We start from the raw sequence: 16338 nt of genomic DNA, 5'->3' as shown, positions 1-16338 counted from the left end.
TTTGTGGAATTACACAAGTCAGAGGCCAAACAGCATAACAAATATATATAATTTTTTTTTTTTTTTTTCATTTTGATTGTTTTTATTTTAAAATTTTGTATTTTTATGATTTAATTTTAACCCCTGCTGATTCTTCACCCACCCAAGTTTGAGAAACCCTGACATAATGTAGTTTAATGTATTTTAGAGTCTTTGCATTTTTATATCATTGTAGTACAAGATTATCCTATTCAAATCTATGTGATGAACAAGCTAACGTGAAAAGTAAAGTCAAAAGTAATCCGATTATATTACCTATAAAACGTGTAATGTAATAAATTACTAACTACAATTTTCAACTTGTAATTTGTATACAGTTGGTAAGTAATCTCCCCAGCACTGTGTACCCTTTCAGAAGATGTTCAACAGCGCCCCCTACCATATACCAGTGGAAACACAAACACTCGTCTATGACGGAAATTCTCGTCAATGGCGAGTAAAAAGTTAACAGATTATTTGTTGAAAGCTGAGTTTAGATTCCCAAGAGGACATCGCAGAAAGACATACACTGACACTCATAGCAACCGCTCAGGATTTGTCCCGCATTAGTGATGTCACACAGACAGTTGTGCGCTCACCAAGGCCAATGTAAACAGCGAGTAACCGAAGGTGAACGTGTCAGCGCTGGACAACAAACCCCAGCTCAATTGGTGAAGCCCTGATGGATTGCCCATAATGCACTGCATCTGGGAGCAATACAGCATAATTACAAATAAATGAGGATGTATCATTTCCTGGATTTGCACAGCGCTTGTCCGACTCAAGTTTTGTTAACACAGTCGCCCATTAATTGCAATAAATCGGTTATTGAATTTTCGTTAGAAGGCGGGACTCGATCACACCTCATTCACTGTGAACGCAATTATATTTTATATAGTAAACAGGTTCAGCTCCCAGGGGTCCAATCAGGAATCACAGCAAATCGGAAAAGTGGTTAACGCCTGGCAGAATCAATCTGACTCTACCAATATTTGAAAATAATTTGGGGGTTTCAGATTACCGTCATTCCAGCCTGTTGAATAAAGGTCCTGTGCAGTACATGTGACAGAAATAGAGGGTGTAAAAATGTCCCTGGGCCAAAAGAGGGAAAGAAAAGGAGAAAAAGACACTTATCCAACACCTTTAAGCTACTATGTGACACTCATTTAAAAGAGTGTTCTGTCGATATTGGAATTAACCTTTATTAAACTGTTTTATTGGCTTTAAAGTGGATGTTTTACTGGTAATCTCTGTCCACACACTGTAAACCTATTCTTGATTTATCTTATCGCTGTCTTTGGGTCCGTTTCTCTCACTCAATCGTGCCCTTGATGTTATTCAAGGCTTTTGTTTTCTCTAAATTGAGCTGAATAATGTTATCTAGCACATGTGCATTTGAAGTTCATGTCTTTGAAAAATGACGGACATGTTCCTATCCAGTCCTAGAGATGAGTTTCACAGTTTCTTTTTAACTCTTTCATACCCCTGAACTGTCTGGAGATCCCACCAGTATTGGGAATGACATTGTTAAATCAAAATTTGCAATACTGAGTTTGCAAAAAGCTTTTGTGCATTTAATATTTTGTAATATATCTTAAATATATTGTACACTCTAAAAATGCTGGGTTAAAAACATCCCAAGCTGGGTTGAAAATGGACAAACCCAGCGATTGGGTTAAATGTTTGACCAACCTGCTGGGTAGTTTAATTTAACTCAACTATTGTTTAAAAATGGCTATATGTCTGGCTTAAAATGAACCCAAGATAGGCTTGAAATTAAAAATCAGACACATAATTACTAGAGGCAACAATAATAATCAAAAGGTGAACATTTATTAATAAGCAATTTAATAAATGTTTATTGTTTAATTATTATTCATTAAACTTATTAATAAATGTTCATTTCCAACATTGGGTTCATTTTAAGCAAGAAATACAGTAATTTTTAAACAATAGTTGAGTTAAATAAAACTACCCAGCAGTTTGGGCAAACATTTAACCCAACCACTGGGTTAAAACAACCCAATCACTGGGTTAAAACAACCCATTCGCTGGGTTAAAACAACCCATTCGCTGGGTTAAAACAACCCAATTGCTGGGTTAAAACAGCCCATTCGCTGGGTTAAAACAACCCAATTGCTGGGTTAAACACAACCCAATTGCTGGGTTAAAACAGCCCATTCGCTGGGTTAAACACAACCCATTCGCTGGGTTAAACACAACCCAATAGCTGGGTTAAACACAGCCCAATAGCTGGGTTAAACACAGCCCAATAGCTGGGTTAAACACAACCCAATCGCTGGGTTAAAACAACCCAATAGTTGGGTTAAAATAACCCATTCGCAGGGTTAAAACAACCCAATTGCTGGGTTAAAACAACACATTCGCTGGGTTAAAACAGCCCAATAGCTGGGATAAAACAACCCAATAGCTGGGTTAAAACAACCTATTCTTTGGGTTAAAACAACCAATTCGTTGAGTTAAAACAACCCAATAGCTGGGTTAAAACAACCCATTCACAGGGTTAAAACAACCCAATTGCTGGGTTAAAACAACCCAACTTGGGTTGTTTTTAACCCAGCATTTTTTAGAGTGTAGTTATGTATTATTAATCAGCAAAGAACTAAAGAAAATTTATAAATCAGCGTTGTGGTTTTATAGCTTAAAACTCTGTTTAATTTTGTAAACGTCTACAATGAAAATCAGTTCTGAAACCATGGCCACTGGGGGAAAAAGGGTTGTCGTATTGATTGGTTTGCATACCAGCATGATCTTTGTTCTCAGTTTTCCACAATTTTGCTTAGAATATATTTTTTTGCAAAACCCCAAACCTATAGATGAGCCATGGCTTTAGACACAGGACGGGTCCAGCAGTTAAAAGTAAAAATAAAAGTAATTTTAGTGCCAACTTCTTAATGGGATTTGTTTTGATAAATGTATGCCAGGTTCATATGATTAGGAAATGTGGATAAAACCATTGCAGTCACTTTATCATCATCTTTATTATCTGCAAGCATGTTGAACTGGCTTGGTCCAAGATATTTGGTTCCAGACTCCGATTTCTTTGAGAATGATTGGCAGGAAACCTGATATTGGTCACTTTGTGTGATAAAACGCACAGATCAAAATAAAAATGCACTACATCCTGTACTTCAGTGATTAATGATTGACACCAATGACAATTTGCCAGACTATCAGCAAATGAATCTTAATTTTTATGCAATCGGCAAGCAATGAAAAATGTTTTAATGCTATATTTGTGCAGATGCTGAAGCTGAATAAAGCCCACAAATCTTTATAAATCAAGTTGTAGTTGCTCTCTGCACGCACATCGTTGTGATGAACCAGTTTCAAAGCTCTAATGGAGAATCTAGGCTTTTGTTCCAGTCATCTAAATTCAGAGCAGCGCACGACTCCCAGCGGCCTGTTGGAGCTTCCTTCATTCCAGCTCTTGTTTGAATGGACGAGCCACACTGGATGCTGGGAATTACAGCTAGGGTTCACTGCCAACTGGGTGAGCGTCCATAAGGCCTCATGACCCGACACAAAAGAGCAGATAAACACGGGCTCCCAGCAACCCCCGCTTTTCAGCCATCGTCTCTGATTTAACCCCATGCCGTCTTGATAATTAGACAAGAAAAATACACTCTACTGTAATGCATATTTGATTGACATCGCATGAACTATGTGCACTATTGATGCCAAACATTTCATATCTCTATTAATAGACCTGTGACCCTTTACTCTTGTAACGTATTACTGTCTGTGGTATTTATCTGCCCTTCACCTCATAGCAACAGTGTGATGACAGCTGGATACAAAAGAACACATTTGTTGCATATTTGTATGTTTTAGAATAATCGAAACCATATGATACATTGTTACAATCGGTTATATTAACACACAGCTGTTCAAACGTTTGGGGTCGGTAAGATTATTTAATTTTTTATAAAGAAGTCTCTTCTGCTCACCAAGGCTGCGTTTATTTGATTAAAAATACTGGAAAAACAGTGAAATATTTTTACAATGTAAATCAGCTGTTTTCTATGTGAATATATAGAAAAATGTAATTTATTTCCAGTGATGAAAGCTGAATTTTCAGCATCATTTCTCCAGTCTTCAGTGTCACATGACCCTTCAGAAATCATTCTAATATGATGATTTGCTGCTCAAGAAACATTTCTGATCATTATCAGTGTTGAAAACAGCTTAATATATTTGTGGAAACCATCATACATTTTTTTTTTCCAGGATTCTTTGATGAATATAAGATCAAAAGAACAGCATTTATTTGAAATAGAATCATTTGTAACATTATAAATGTCTTTACTGTCACTTTTAACCAAATTAATGCATCCCTCCTGAATACAAGCATTCATTTCTTTCAAAAAACAAAAGAACTCCTGACCCCAGACTTTTGAACAGTAGTGTACATCTTCACTAGTATGTTTGCAAACAGTCATCTGATGTCATAAATGCGCTCTGTTTAATTCTGTTGAAGCTGATTGGCGTGTGCGTCTATAAGTGAAGCAGTATGTCTATAGATATCTGTTAGTGCCGGTCAGGAAATGCCTGCAAGTCTATGATTGTGCGTGAAACTTATGCTGTCATAAATTTACAAAGGTCAAATGACTCCACTGACCTGACATTCAAAGAAAGACACACTTACGTCCTCACAGGACAGACATCGGCACACAAATATCTGAAGTCCAGTCTGCGATCACTGAGAAGAATAATATAACTTAATAAAGTTTTTTTTATATGATCAGTATAATAATTTAATACAATGTACTGTATTTTTCTCATTTGATTATTTTTTATTTTATTTTATTATTATTATTATTTTTAAAAATCTCATTTTATTGCTAATAATATATCTAAATAACAGTTTTAGCTAAAAATTTAAATTTTTAAAAAAAATCAACAAAAACAAAAAATGTCTTAGTTTTTGGTTTGTCCCTCTTTTGTCATCTCATCTGATTTGCATGATCAGTGTCACAAATTTCCTTGCTTGATTAGTGACCTAGAAATAAGGCAGATATCTTATTAATCTTATTAATATTTCTTTTTCGTTAAGCACCAGATAATCTTAAAGATTTAAATGATATTAAATTTATAAAATGATGATATAAAATGATTTTAAATTTGTTTTCAATATAGTCTCAGACTTTTGGACCCCACCTTTCACAGTTTAATATATATATATATATATATATATATATATATATATATATATATATATATATATATATATATATATATATATAAGAGAAAGAGAAAGAGAGAAGAGTTTGTGGTGTGAATGCCACTATAACCACTAGGGGGAGTTTGATTGTGGATAATCTATACAGTAAATGTCCCACAATGTGTTTGACTGATCTTGGCATTGAATATAGCAAGGGAACCTATTCAACCTTTTTATTTTATTTTATTTTATTTTATTTTATTTTATTTTATTTTATTTTATTTTATTTATTTTATTTTTTTTTTATTTCATTTTTTTTTTTTTTTTTTTTTTTTGTTGCTTTGGATAAAACATCTACTACATTTTTATTTGGTTTTATTTTAATTTATTTATTTTTTTATTCTATTTTATTTTATTTTTTATTTCATTTTATTTTTTTATTTTATTATATTTTATTTTGTTTGGATAAAGCATTTACTACATGCATAAACCATTATTATTAATTATTATTATTATTAGAATATTCATAATTTTTGCACTCTTTTACATTTGATTGATTGATTGATTGATTGAAGGCATATCATGAATTGTCTCATGTGTGTCAAGGGTCATGGTGAACACTTTCCATCTGTTGATGTACCAACCAGGCATCTGCGCTCACTGTTCCTTTCTGGACTAGTATGCCATCGAAGGTACACGGCAAGTCAGGGAATCATTAGGACCAGTTTTAGCCATCGCTGACAGTATGTTCCCTTCGAATTTATGGCTATTTAGTGCTGTAATTCCCCAGAGAGCACTTTACTGCTGTAATCAAAAGCCTTTCACAGCATATGCCAGAGAAGCAGTGATTCATCATGCCGTGTGATGTCTCTCTGCCTGGCCGAAGTTGTGGAAGATCGGTTTGGCTCCTCTCGCTGTTCCCATGAAGACTGCAGCATGCGACGGGTCGGACAGGTGTATCTCTAACCATTGGCCTGTGCTAATGAGCAACTCAGTTGTGCGACTTTGCCCAAAGTGGCAGTGACAAACAGGCTAGGCCTGGTCCCAAGGATCTCATCTTTGTGGGCCAACAGCCTTTCCTGGCAACGCATAAAGAGCATAAGTCTGCACTTGATAGGTTCTGTCAAGAAGCTTAACGGGTTCCATCAGGCGCTTCATATATAGAATCTTTAGAGGTTCCCATCATGCATTCTAAAAAATGCTGGGTTAAAAACAACCCAAGTTGGGTTGCAAATGGACAAACCCAGCATCTGAGTTGTTTTAACCCAGCGGTTGGGTTAAATGTTTGCTGGGCAGTGTTATTTAACCCAACTATTGTTTAAAAATGATTGCATGTCTGGCTTAAAATGAACCCAAAATATGTTGGAAATTAAAAATCAGACACATAATTACTAGAGGCAACAATAATAATCAAAAGGTGAACATTTAAGCAATTTAATAAATGTTTATTGTTTAATTATTATTCATTAAACATATTATAATAAATGTTAATTTCCAGCATATTTTGGTTTCATTTTAAGCAAGAAATACAGTAATTTTTAAATAATAGTCAAGTTACGCAAGCATTTAACCCAACCGCTGGGTTAAAACAATTCGTTTTTCCCCGCGATCCGGGGTGTTTGTCGCAGACCTTGGTAGTAAAATCCAGCCAAAAGTCGTGAAGTGTGAGCTTGCCTTTACAGGTTTGTGAAGACATGAAGATGAGCAAATGATGGCAGATTTTTTATTTTTAGGTGAACTGCCCCTTTAAGGTCTTTTAAGAGAGATATGTTCTCCTTGGTTGCATGATAACCTGATTTCCTTACATTAAGTGAATCTGAATATGATCTGGGACTCTGGCACGGTCACTTCAGTTAGCCAGTGCTAACTGAGTTCAAGGTTTTGGCTCACTTCTTTACTTGTCCTTCACATGATTTCTTTTACTACATGTAATGGATCCATTAAACCATTGCTGGTCTCTGCTCACTGACTATGTGCACACATATTTGCATATGAGTCAAGGCAAGAAAAAACAAAACCTATCAACTGTGGCTCAGTGAGGAAAAACAGAGAGAGTGTCTTGTCTGGCATATTTCAGATTCCAGGCCGACTCGAGTGTTTCCCGCACATCAAAGACGTCTGAGAGTTTCCGAAACTGATGCTGAGTAATAAACAGAAAGGGACAGTAGTCGTGACCTCTTGTCTCATCCAGGCTTTTAATGTGCGAGTGATGTTCCCTCTCTGACCCACAGACACATTATTTTGAGATCTCTGGCTGTTTGACATAATATCATGCTTCCATAAATCAATTTGAATTCAAATAATTTTCAAACTCTGATTATTGTGTTGTACAGCAGGGTTATTAGTAACTAAAAGGCCTGCGTGAGCTTTATAATGAAAGTGAATAATGAAAGTTTGAGCTTGACTTCATAAAAATTGGAAACAAAGGTTTTAAATGTTGGACTGTGCAAATACATTGTTGCTTTGGGGAATATTAATAAAGCATATCTGGACTGTATTGATAACACACTTTGCTTTTGGCCGGAAATATCGGAATTATGATTGCACTTCCTTTGCTTGTCTGTTCTTCTTTACCTGGTTCTTGGCATTCAGTCTGATCACAATGGGTCAAAACCATGATCTCCATCATCAGTCCGCATAATGTTTCTATCAATCATCTTTTCTTTCCTGTTAGAGATTGATGTTTTTAAAATGTCAGTGATCAGATCCAAACCTCTTTCTGGAAAATAGGAATTCTATGCTTTGTTTTATTTCCTCTTGCAGGATATGATCTGTTTCAAGTTTTGAAAGAATGTCAAATGAATGATTTTGAAAGACTTTTCTGCTCTTTTTCACTGCAATCTTTGACCCTTGATTCAGAAGTGGAGATTGTGTGCAAATTCATTTATTAGAGCGTATCTAATATTCGTGATCACACACAAATGTTTAAAAAGGGTGTTTAGAAAATTGTTCTTAGAACTCTGGATAAAGTGGAATTTGTATTTTGAAAATTGCCCTGAGAGGTATTTCTCTCAATTTTTTTTTTTAAGTAATTTAGTACATTATTCAAGCTATAACTTAGTAATGTGTGCTTACTACCATAACTAATTAACAAAATAGTTGTCCCGGCACAAATAAAGCAATAAAAGTCTTCCCTTTTGTCGGACAGTATAAGTAAACATTTGGGCTGCAGCTAGTTTTGAGAGCCTGTCAATTTGATTTTTTTAAACAAGTAACATAGTCACCCATCTGTGCAAACTAGGAAATGTTCTTTCTAACAAGCTCCTAGTTTGGTAAACTGTCAGAAAACTAAGATCAACAAATACAAGCCAGTTTGATTGCCTGACCTGAGGTCACGGGGTTATACACCATGTGTTGGGGCATTTGTGCTTTTTCTCCTCACAAATTAGATTTTATTTATTTTTTCATGCTAAAAGTCTTTGCATACATAGAGTATGATATGACATCTTTTGTGAGTAACCACAGATGGACATTTAACCTGGAGGCAACACTCTCTACATTAAATTATTTACAACTTGTTTTGTAAAACAAATATGCTGAACGGTGTTGTACTGAGTTTTTAGTGGCATATATGAATGTTTCAATCAGTTGAATATAAAATAAATTAAGTTAACACTAACTAATGCAAGCTTATAAAGCTTATAATCAAAAAAGAAAAGGATACAAAGCAACATCTAGCTACTGGGGTACCTCAGGGCTCAGTGCTGGGACCGCTTCTTTTCTCCATCTACATGTCATCACAAGGATCTGTCATTCAGAAACATGGTTTTTCCTATCACTGCTATGCTGATGACACACAACTCTACCTCTAATTCCAGCCAGTTGATCTGATGGTAGCTGCTTCCGTCTCGGCCTGCCTGACAGACATTTCTTGCTGGATGAAGGACCACCACCTTCAACTCAACCTTGCGAAGACAGAACTGCTTGTGGTCTCAGCCAATACAACACTTCATCGCAACTTCTCCATTCAGCTAGGTTTGTCAACCATAACTCCAGATATGCTTGAGAATTCTGTCTTTTTAGGGTTGCATCTTGTGACATCATGTCCCGTTTTTGGTTCGTTTAGATGTCTTTGGTCCGTGTTGTGTTCATATTTCAGTCGAACCAAATTGAACTCCAGAGTTCATTTGGAAGCGCAACAAGACCCTCCTTTTCGTCAAGCAGCTCTGTTTTTTAGCAGTATTAATATTTTGAATGTGTGATGGCTGATATATGGCTAAAGTCATAAAACAAATTCTTAGCCTTCTAGCAAAGATGTGTCGATCTGTCATGCAATGCATGTTTTGCATTGAGGTTAATGGTTTTAAGTCCCCAATGTGTTAGAATGGCCTCACAAAGAGGAGTCACAGTTATCCGACCCCATTGTGTTTGAGCAATAAAAAGCAACACTGACGCAATGACTTATTTAATAGATCGCCATCATGCTCTGAGGAGAATATGCCCCACGACTTGGTGCTCAGAATTCACTTGGGCTCAATTTCATAATCATTCATCTCCATCAAGTTTGCTAGGGTCTATAAATGTCTACAGTAATAAGAAAGACGGCTCAAGGGATGAACCAGCTCTCAACGCAGCGTTCACTGGAAAATTTATTTATTTTCCCACTGATGTTAGTCATAGCATTTGTTACGGAGATTTCACCTTTTGACCAGAAACAAAGCATGCTTTCTTGGGTCTTACTCTTTTTTGTTTTCTTTCTGAGAATGCCTTGAAGTGAAATGCTGTGTAATGCAGAGCATAATGTATGGCCGCCCCTTCATAAAATGTCTTTTTGATTAACAGCTTTTGTGTTGGATTGTATTTGAAAGGTTTGCTTGGCTTTGTCCCATTTCTGTCTGTGGATTCTTGGATAAAAGGGATGAAATCTCAGCGATGTGGAGCGGGTGGCCTTGACATGTAATGTTGGATATCTGAGGAACTTAAGCCGCTTTTCCACCGGCGGGCCGAACGGTTCTAAGAACGTTGAGGAATGGTTTCAGTTATATTTCTGATTACAAACCATTCTCAGCCCATAATTCTCATCGCAGTTGGCTAATCGAGAACGGTTTGGCCTGACGTTGGAAAAGCAGCTTTAGACACTACAGTTTTGCTGGATGTCATGTAAGAGAATTTCTTTTATTTGTGTTCTCATCAGTACATTTCCCCATTCTACCTCATAATAAGGGCAGATATACTGCATGCACCATGGACATTCCTTCTGATTTTATTTACATTTTTTAATGCATTATTTATCCAGAGCCACTTATATTGTATACATTTATCAGCTCATGCATTCCTTCAAACTCGTGATCTTGGTGTTGCTAGCGCCATGTTTTATACAGGAATCACACTCCAATAGATTAAAGAGTTAAGGGTCAGAGAGATCTTCTGGAGGCCTCTATATTAGATATTAGATAGCATAATACTTACATGTTTATTAGTTATTTTAATTAATTAGAAGACCCTTTAACATCCATGGAACCTTTTAATTCAGTGGTTCTCAATCCCGGTCTTGGCATCAATCACAACACACTGCTCCAGCCGGCCTATCAGAACACATTGTGCTTTTCAGAAGGAGGGGCTTCATAGAGACAGGAACTAAACAGAGCGTTACTGACAGACTGGGAAGAGAGGAGCTGCAACAATGGAGGATATGAGGAAAATAATCAACCTGTTCTAGTAGAGCACAAAAACAACATCAAGACTTCGTAAAAGGGCATAAAAATACATAAATACATAAAATCTTCAGGTTAACACAACCTATCTATGTGGAGTTTATTTTATGTGCTGCTGTTGGGGTCAGTGGAAATTTCAATTGGCAACAACATGCAAATGAAACAAATTCCTTTAACTCAAACTTTAGCCTTCCCGTTCTATGAATGGGGTCGATATCTGGGTGGGGTAATGATGAAACCAAAAACAAAACTATTAAATCATCTTAGTTCCCTGAAAGAATGCACAATAAGAGCTTACCGTGTCAAGGACACGTCAAAATACAGAGAGACTGTGTGAAAGTGATTTGTGTGACGTGTCCAATGACTTACTGTTGCTTGACATTCCAGGGCATGGAGTTAAAAACAATCGGACTTTTCATCTGGAATCAAATGAAATAATTCCTGTTCAATTAAATGTTAGAGAATGATACTGCGATATGGTCATACTTCAGCACAAAACAATCTGAGATCATTTTCACAGAGAGCATATATCAGTAAGCATAGAATTTGAAGTTGTGACATTTTATTTTATTACAATCAGATATAAGTCCCAGTTGAGCTTTGCTTTATCCACTTATGCAATCATTTAAATAATTTCTCTTTATATAGAAACTGACATAATTGACATAAAATTGAGTCAAGAACCTTAGAGTTCTATATTGAACCCCTATATTGAGTGAGATTTTGCTCCGAACTTTTCGCTCTTTGGAATCCAATGAAATGGGAAGAAACGGACGTTGCAGGAAACCAAATGCAGGATCTGACCTGGACATCTCGCCATGTTCCCTGTTCCCATGATGCCTCACTTTCTGTTAGGTAACAAATATCAGGTATGGTGAATGAGTGAATGTGATTGTTATCAATGTTTGATCCAGTCACTGTTTGTGTCTGTGGCAGAGTAGCTTTCATGCTGCAGTCCAGATCCATGTAATGGAAGCTTAAGGATTTAGGAGATCATTCGTCTTGTCTGTTTCGAAGCTCTGACAGTCCAGGTGTTTGGGTTTGAAATGATCCTTGCTTAATGATTTTTAGAGTAGGTGAGACTCTTAAAAGTATGTTTTATAACGTTTAACTTGAGTGTGTTTATTGACTTTCCACTGTTTTTCATTTGTCTCCATTCATATTCTATAGTATAATGAGTGTTTGGGCCTGTTTCAGTGAAACACAACCTCGTAGTTTTCAAAACCTTGCCAGATAATTACCGCAATTTACAACAATCACATTTGACTGAATGACTTGACAAATTATATATGTATATAAAAAGGCATGCATTGTATACACAGTAAAAACACACACTGCTACTCTGGGACTGACGATTTGTAAATGTACACTACTGTTCAAAACCTTTTTTTCTAAAGAAATGAATACTTTTATTCAGAAATAAATAGATAAAAATGACAGTAAAGACATACACAATGTTTCTGTTTCAAATAAATGCTGTTCTTTTGATCAAAATTCATTAAAAAAAATCTGAAAATGTATCAGTTTCGGCAAAAATATGAAGCATATTGATTTCTGAAGGATCATGTGACACTGAAGACTGGAGTAATGATGCTGAAAATTCAGCTTTGCATCAAAGAAATAAATTATATTTTAAAGTATATTAAAATAGAAAACTATTATTTTAAATTGTAATAATATTTCACAATTTTTCTGTATTTTTAATCAAATAAATGTAGTCTTGGTGAGCAAAAGAGACTTAGAAAGTTGAAGTGGTCAGTTGCTTTCTATTCCACAGTTTTCTGTTGATGAGCGAAGCCTGATGCTCTACATCATTTTTGTCCGTCTGAACTGCTATTAAAGGACCAATAAAGGATCACAGTAGTGACAGAACTGACAAAACCCTGTCCTGACTTCTGTGGGGTCTGTAATTCTCAATGATGCAGGGATGGGAGAGATTTATCAGACTGTTTATGTCTATTTTTCATGTGAGAGAGGAAAAGAGACTCTACATTTATGTTCTTGTTAGTATGAGATGACCTTAGCATTAGTTTTCCTAATGTGACAAAACACACTTTTACTGTACAATCAGCACATCATCTGTGACGAGGTCAAACAGCAGGTTTAGGCAAAATTAGGAAATTAAGAAAGAGCTCCATTTTCAGTTTTTGAGATAGAATTTGAATCAATTGGCCACACCCACTGAAAGTTGCATGAATTTAAAACTTATTCTCAGTTTGATTCTTAATAACACACACTAGGGCTGCTCGATTATGGCAAAAATCACAATCACGATTATTTTCGGTCAATATTGAAATCACGATTATCGATACTTCAGCAAAAACTAATACTAGGTTGACTAATGTAAGAAAAAGTTCCTCAAAATAATTCCAAGATGCAAGTAAAAAGTCATTACAAATGACATTACAATGAATTACAAACAAAACGGAGAAATAAATACAACAGAACGGAAATACAAATTAAATAAACAGTGTTTTAAGTTTTTTCAGGAAGATGTATACTATTCAGATACTGTAAGTAATAGACTATAACAAAAACATTTAATAATCAAATGTAAAATAACACTGCATAGTCTTACTATACACATTAAATATAAATTAAAGCTACTTAAGTTATTCGGTCAAGATCAGTGATTGATTTTCCTTTGTCATTTGTTGTTTGATTATCATTAATGACAGACAGCAGCAGAAGGTTTATTAGGCTGCTGTCACTTTAAGAGTGAATGCACGGATCCAATATGCTGATACACACGCGTTTCTCAACTGTGTACGTTTGCTTAAGACATAACCCACTGTTTACGTGAATACTCTCCAATAAGGCATTTTGACTTTGTGTGCACACTTTTAGACGCGTCTCCGAAGCCTATTTGTTTAGCTGCGTTCGGCTCCGACTCGGAGTGCGCTCAGAAAGACGCCCGGGGAACAGTGTCTCTTTTACGGCTTAATGCGCTTTTAATAACACTGTTTAATATAGCTGCAAGCAGCAATTAACGGGATTCAAGCATTTTAAGGCCTTTAAGCATATGCGTAAAAAGATTTTTTGTTTTATTTAGCAAGCCTGTAACTGTCTCAATCATACATGGAAAAGAGCATTTACAGCCAATACAGGTAATTTACCATAGGAGATTTTTGGGGTTTTAAAGCTTTTTAACATTTATCAAGGTTGAGCCAAAAATCTAGGACTAGTTCACCAAAGTTGTTTTTTTAAATAATCTCCAATATTTAATGAACAATTCGATGGATAGAGGCGGTCCTAGAGGCAAAGTTGCTCAGAATGAGGAGTTCTACCATGTGGTACGTATGCAAAAAATCGTGAAAAAACACACTTAAAAAACACAACGGTGCCCTCCAGTGGCCTATTTCTTTCTAATTTCTCACAGGCCTCTAGGTAGAGTTTTTTTTTTAGATGTGTCAATTTCGACAACGAAGACAGTGCATGACAAAAAGTCGATTGGACTAATGGTTAAGTAGATATAGCTGCTTTCATGTTCTTTTTCCTGTTATAGCACCACCAAGTGGCCAGTCACTGTGTCCTTTTGCACACGACCACAGAATGAACTCTTACATAGGTGTGTTGAGTTTGGTGAAAATATCTCATTCTGTTCACGAGTTATAGCCATTTTAGTAAAAGTGGCTTTACCTACTTCAAGTTGAAGTTTTGGCGGCCCTTACGGACCGTGAATTGAAATGTCAACTTTTTTAATTATTGACAATCAGACTCCAGAGAATCTTGCTGCACTGGTTTTGTTCCGATCAGGTCAGAAACCTAGGACTAGTTCGCAAAAGTAGGTTTTCCAAAAAATCCAAAATACCCGAAAATTTTGCCAAGCGAATCCAAGGCATGCATCTTGATCCAAGGAATCCAACGATATAAGACACTTGAGCCGGTTTAAGAGTGATGGACCATTTCGTTCCTTTGACGGCTGTAGCGCCCCCGTCTGGCCAATCAGAGCGAGCCTTGGTGACGTTGTAGACGGTGTGAGTACTACCAGCCCTCATAGTTTCAAGTCTCTATGACTTACGCTTTGGTCTGCCCAAACAATTTTAGGGGAGAATGATGTTTCTTGGAAAATTTAACAATTACAATAGGGTTTCAGAGCTACGCACTTGAACCCCTAAATATCAAACGCATCCCTCAGTTTAGCAAGAGTAGACTGCATTTTACAACACTCTCTTATTTGGCTGATTTAGATGTTAAGTTTGGGCTTTTAGGGAGAAACGAAAGCGCACCGCTGTGAAGGAAAGAAAGGTGCGCTGGACGAAATGATATTACCTTTTTTATCTTGTTTCATAATCAGTGGAAGACAAAAACGAAGTCGAAAATCAATTGATTAATCGCACAGCCCTAACAGTCATGGTGGTACACATTGGTACTTGTGAAGACTTGACCTGCTGCCTTGTGAGGTTTCTGATGAAAGGGTGTATCAGTTTGGGGTGTTTCATATTGCATGAGTAATATCCACAGAGTGTGTGTGACCTGAAGTCATTGTGCTCTCAACAACCACATGTGTGTGATCTGATATTGAAAATGCTGTGCATGCAGTTTTCAAATACCAGGAAAAGTATTTAAACCCATTTCAGCATGATGTCATGACCCATAAGATGGCAAGCAGCCTTCCAGCCGCAGAAAATCCACCTTGACAAATGGCATCATGTTTGGAGTAGCAACCAAACCGAATGCAAAAACACAAGCCAACGCGAAATTAGTTGGGTAAGAAGATAGCCGGGATTCTTAAGACGTCAAACCCGTGTATGATCTCAGCTGATTCCATACAGGATAACTTTAGAAATGTCTTCAGTTAGTGTGTTTGGAGACAAATGTGTGTCGTTCAGAGCCATTTAAATGTGCAGCTCTGTCCTCAAAGAGATCAAATTACTTTGGCGGTGAAGTGTAGAAGTGACAGACCTCCATCCAGCAGCAGAGTATCACACACAGGGATCTGAGCGCTCTGATTAGCGGATAATGTGTGTAATCAGGGAAACCCGATGAATGGAACTGCCTCAAACCGCAGAAGACAGTACAGCATGTTTCCATAATTACACAAGTAAATTCTGTGGGAAGGGAGACGGCGAGGTGGTTTCTCCAGGTCACACCACCATTCACTGCTGGCCTGATTTGTAGTGCGGAGGTTAGCACATATGATCCAAACAGCTTGAGTTTTTTGCGCTCATGCAGGTTTGAATCCAGCCTGATTCTGTTCACCTCATCATTTCCTGTCATATCTCTAGTTTTACTGTTAATAAAATGAAAGAAACTTCAACATTAAAAGTGTTGTTTTCTGATGCACCACGTTTAAAGGGTTAGTTCACCCCAAAATGAAAATTCTGTCATTAATTACTCACCCTCATGTCATTCCACACCTGTAAGACATTAAGATATATTTGATGAAATCCGAGAGGTATATGACTTGTCCATAGACGGCAATATAATCAACACTTTCAAGGTCCAGAAAGGTACTAAAGACATCGTTAAAACGGTCAT

The sequence above is a fragment of the Ctenopharyngodon idella genome, chromosome 19 (genome assembly GCF_019924925.1).
Source record: "Ctenopharyngodon idella isolate HZGC_01 chromosome 19, HZGC01, whole genome shotgun sequence".
NCBI classification, from domain to species: Eukaryota; Metazoa; Chordata; class Actinopteri; order Cypriniformes; family Xenocyprididae; genus Ctenopharyngodon; species Ctenopharyngodon idella.
Note: the sequence above shows the minus strand (reverse complement) of the source record.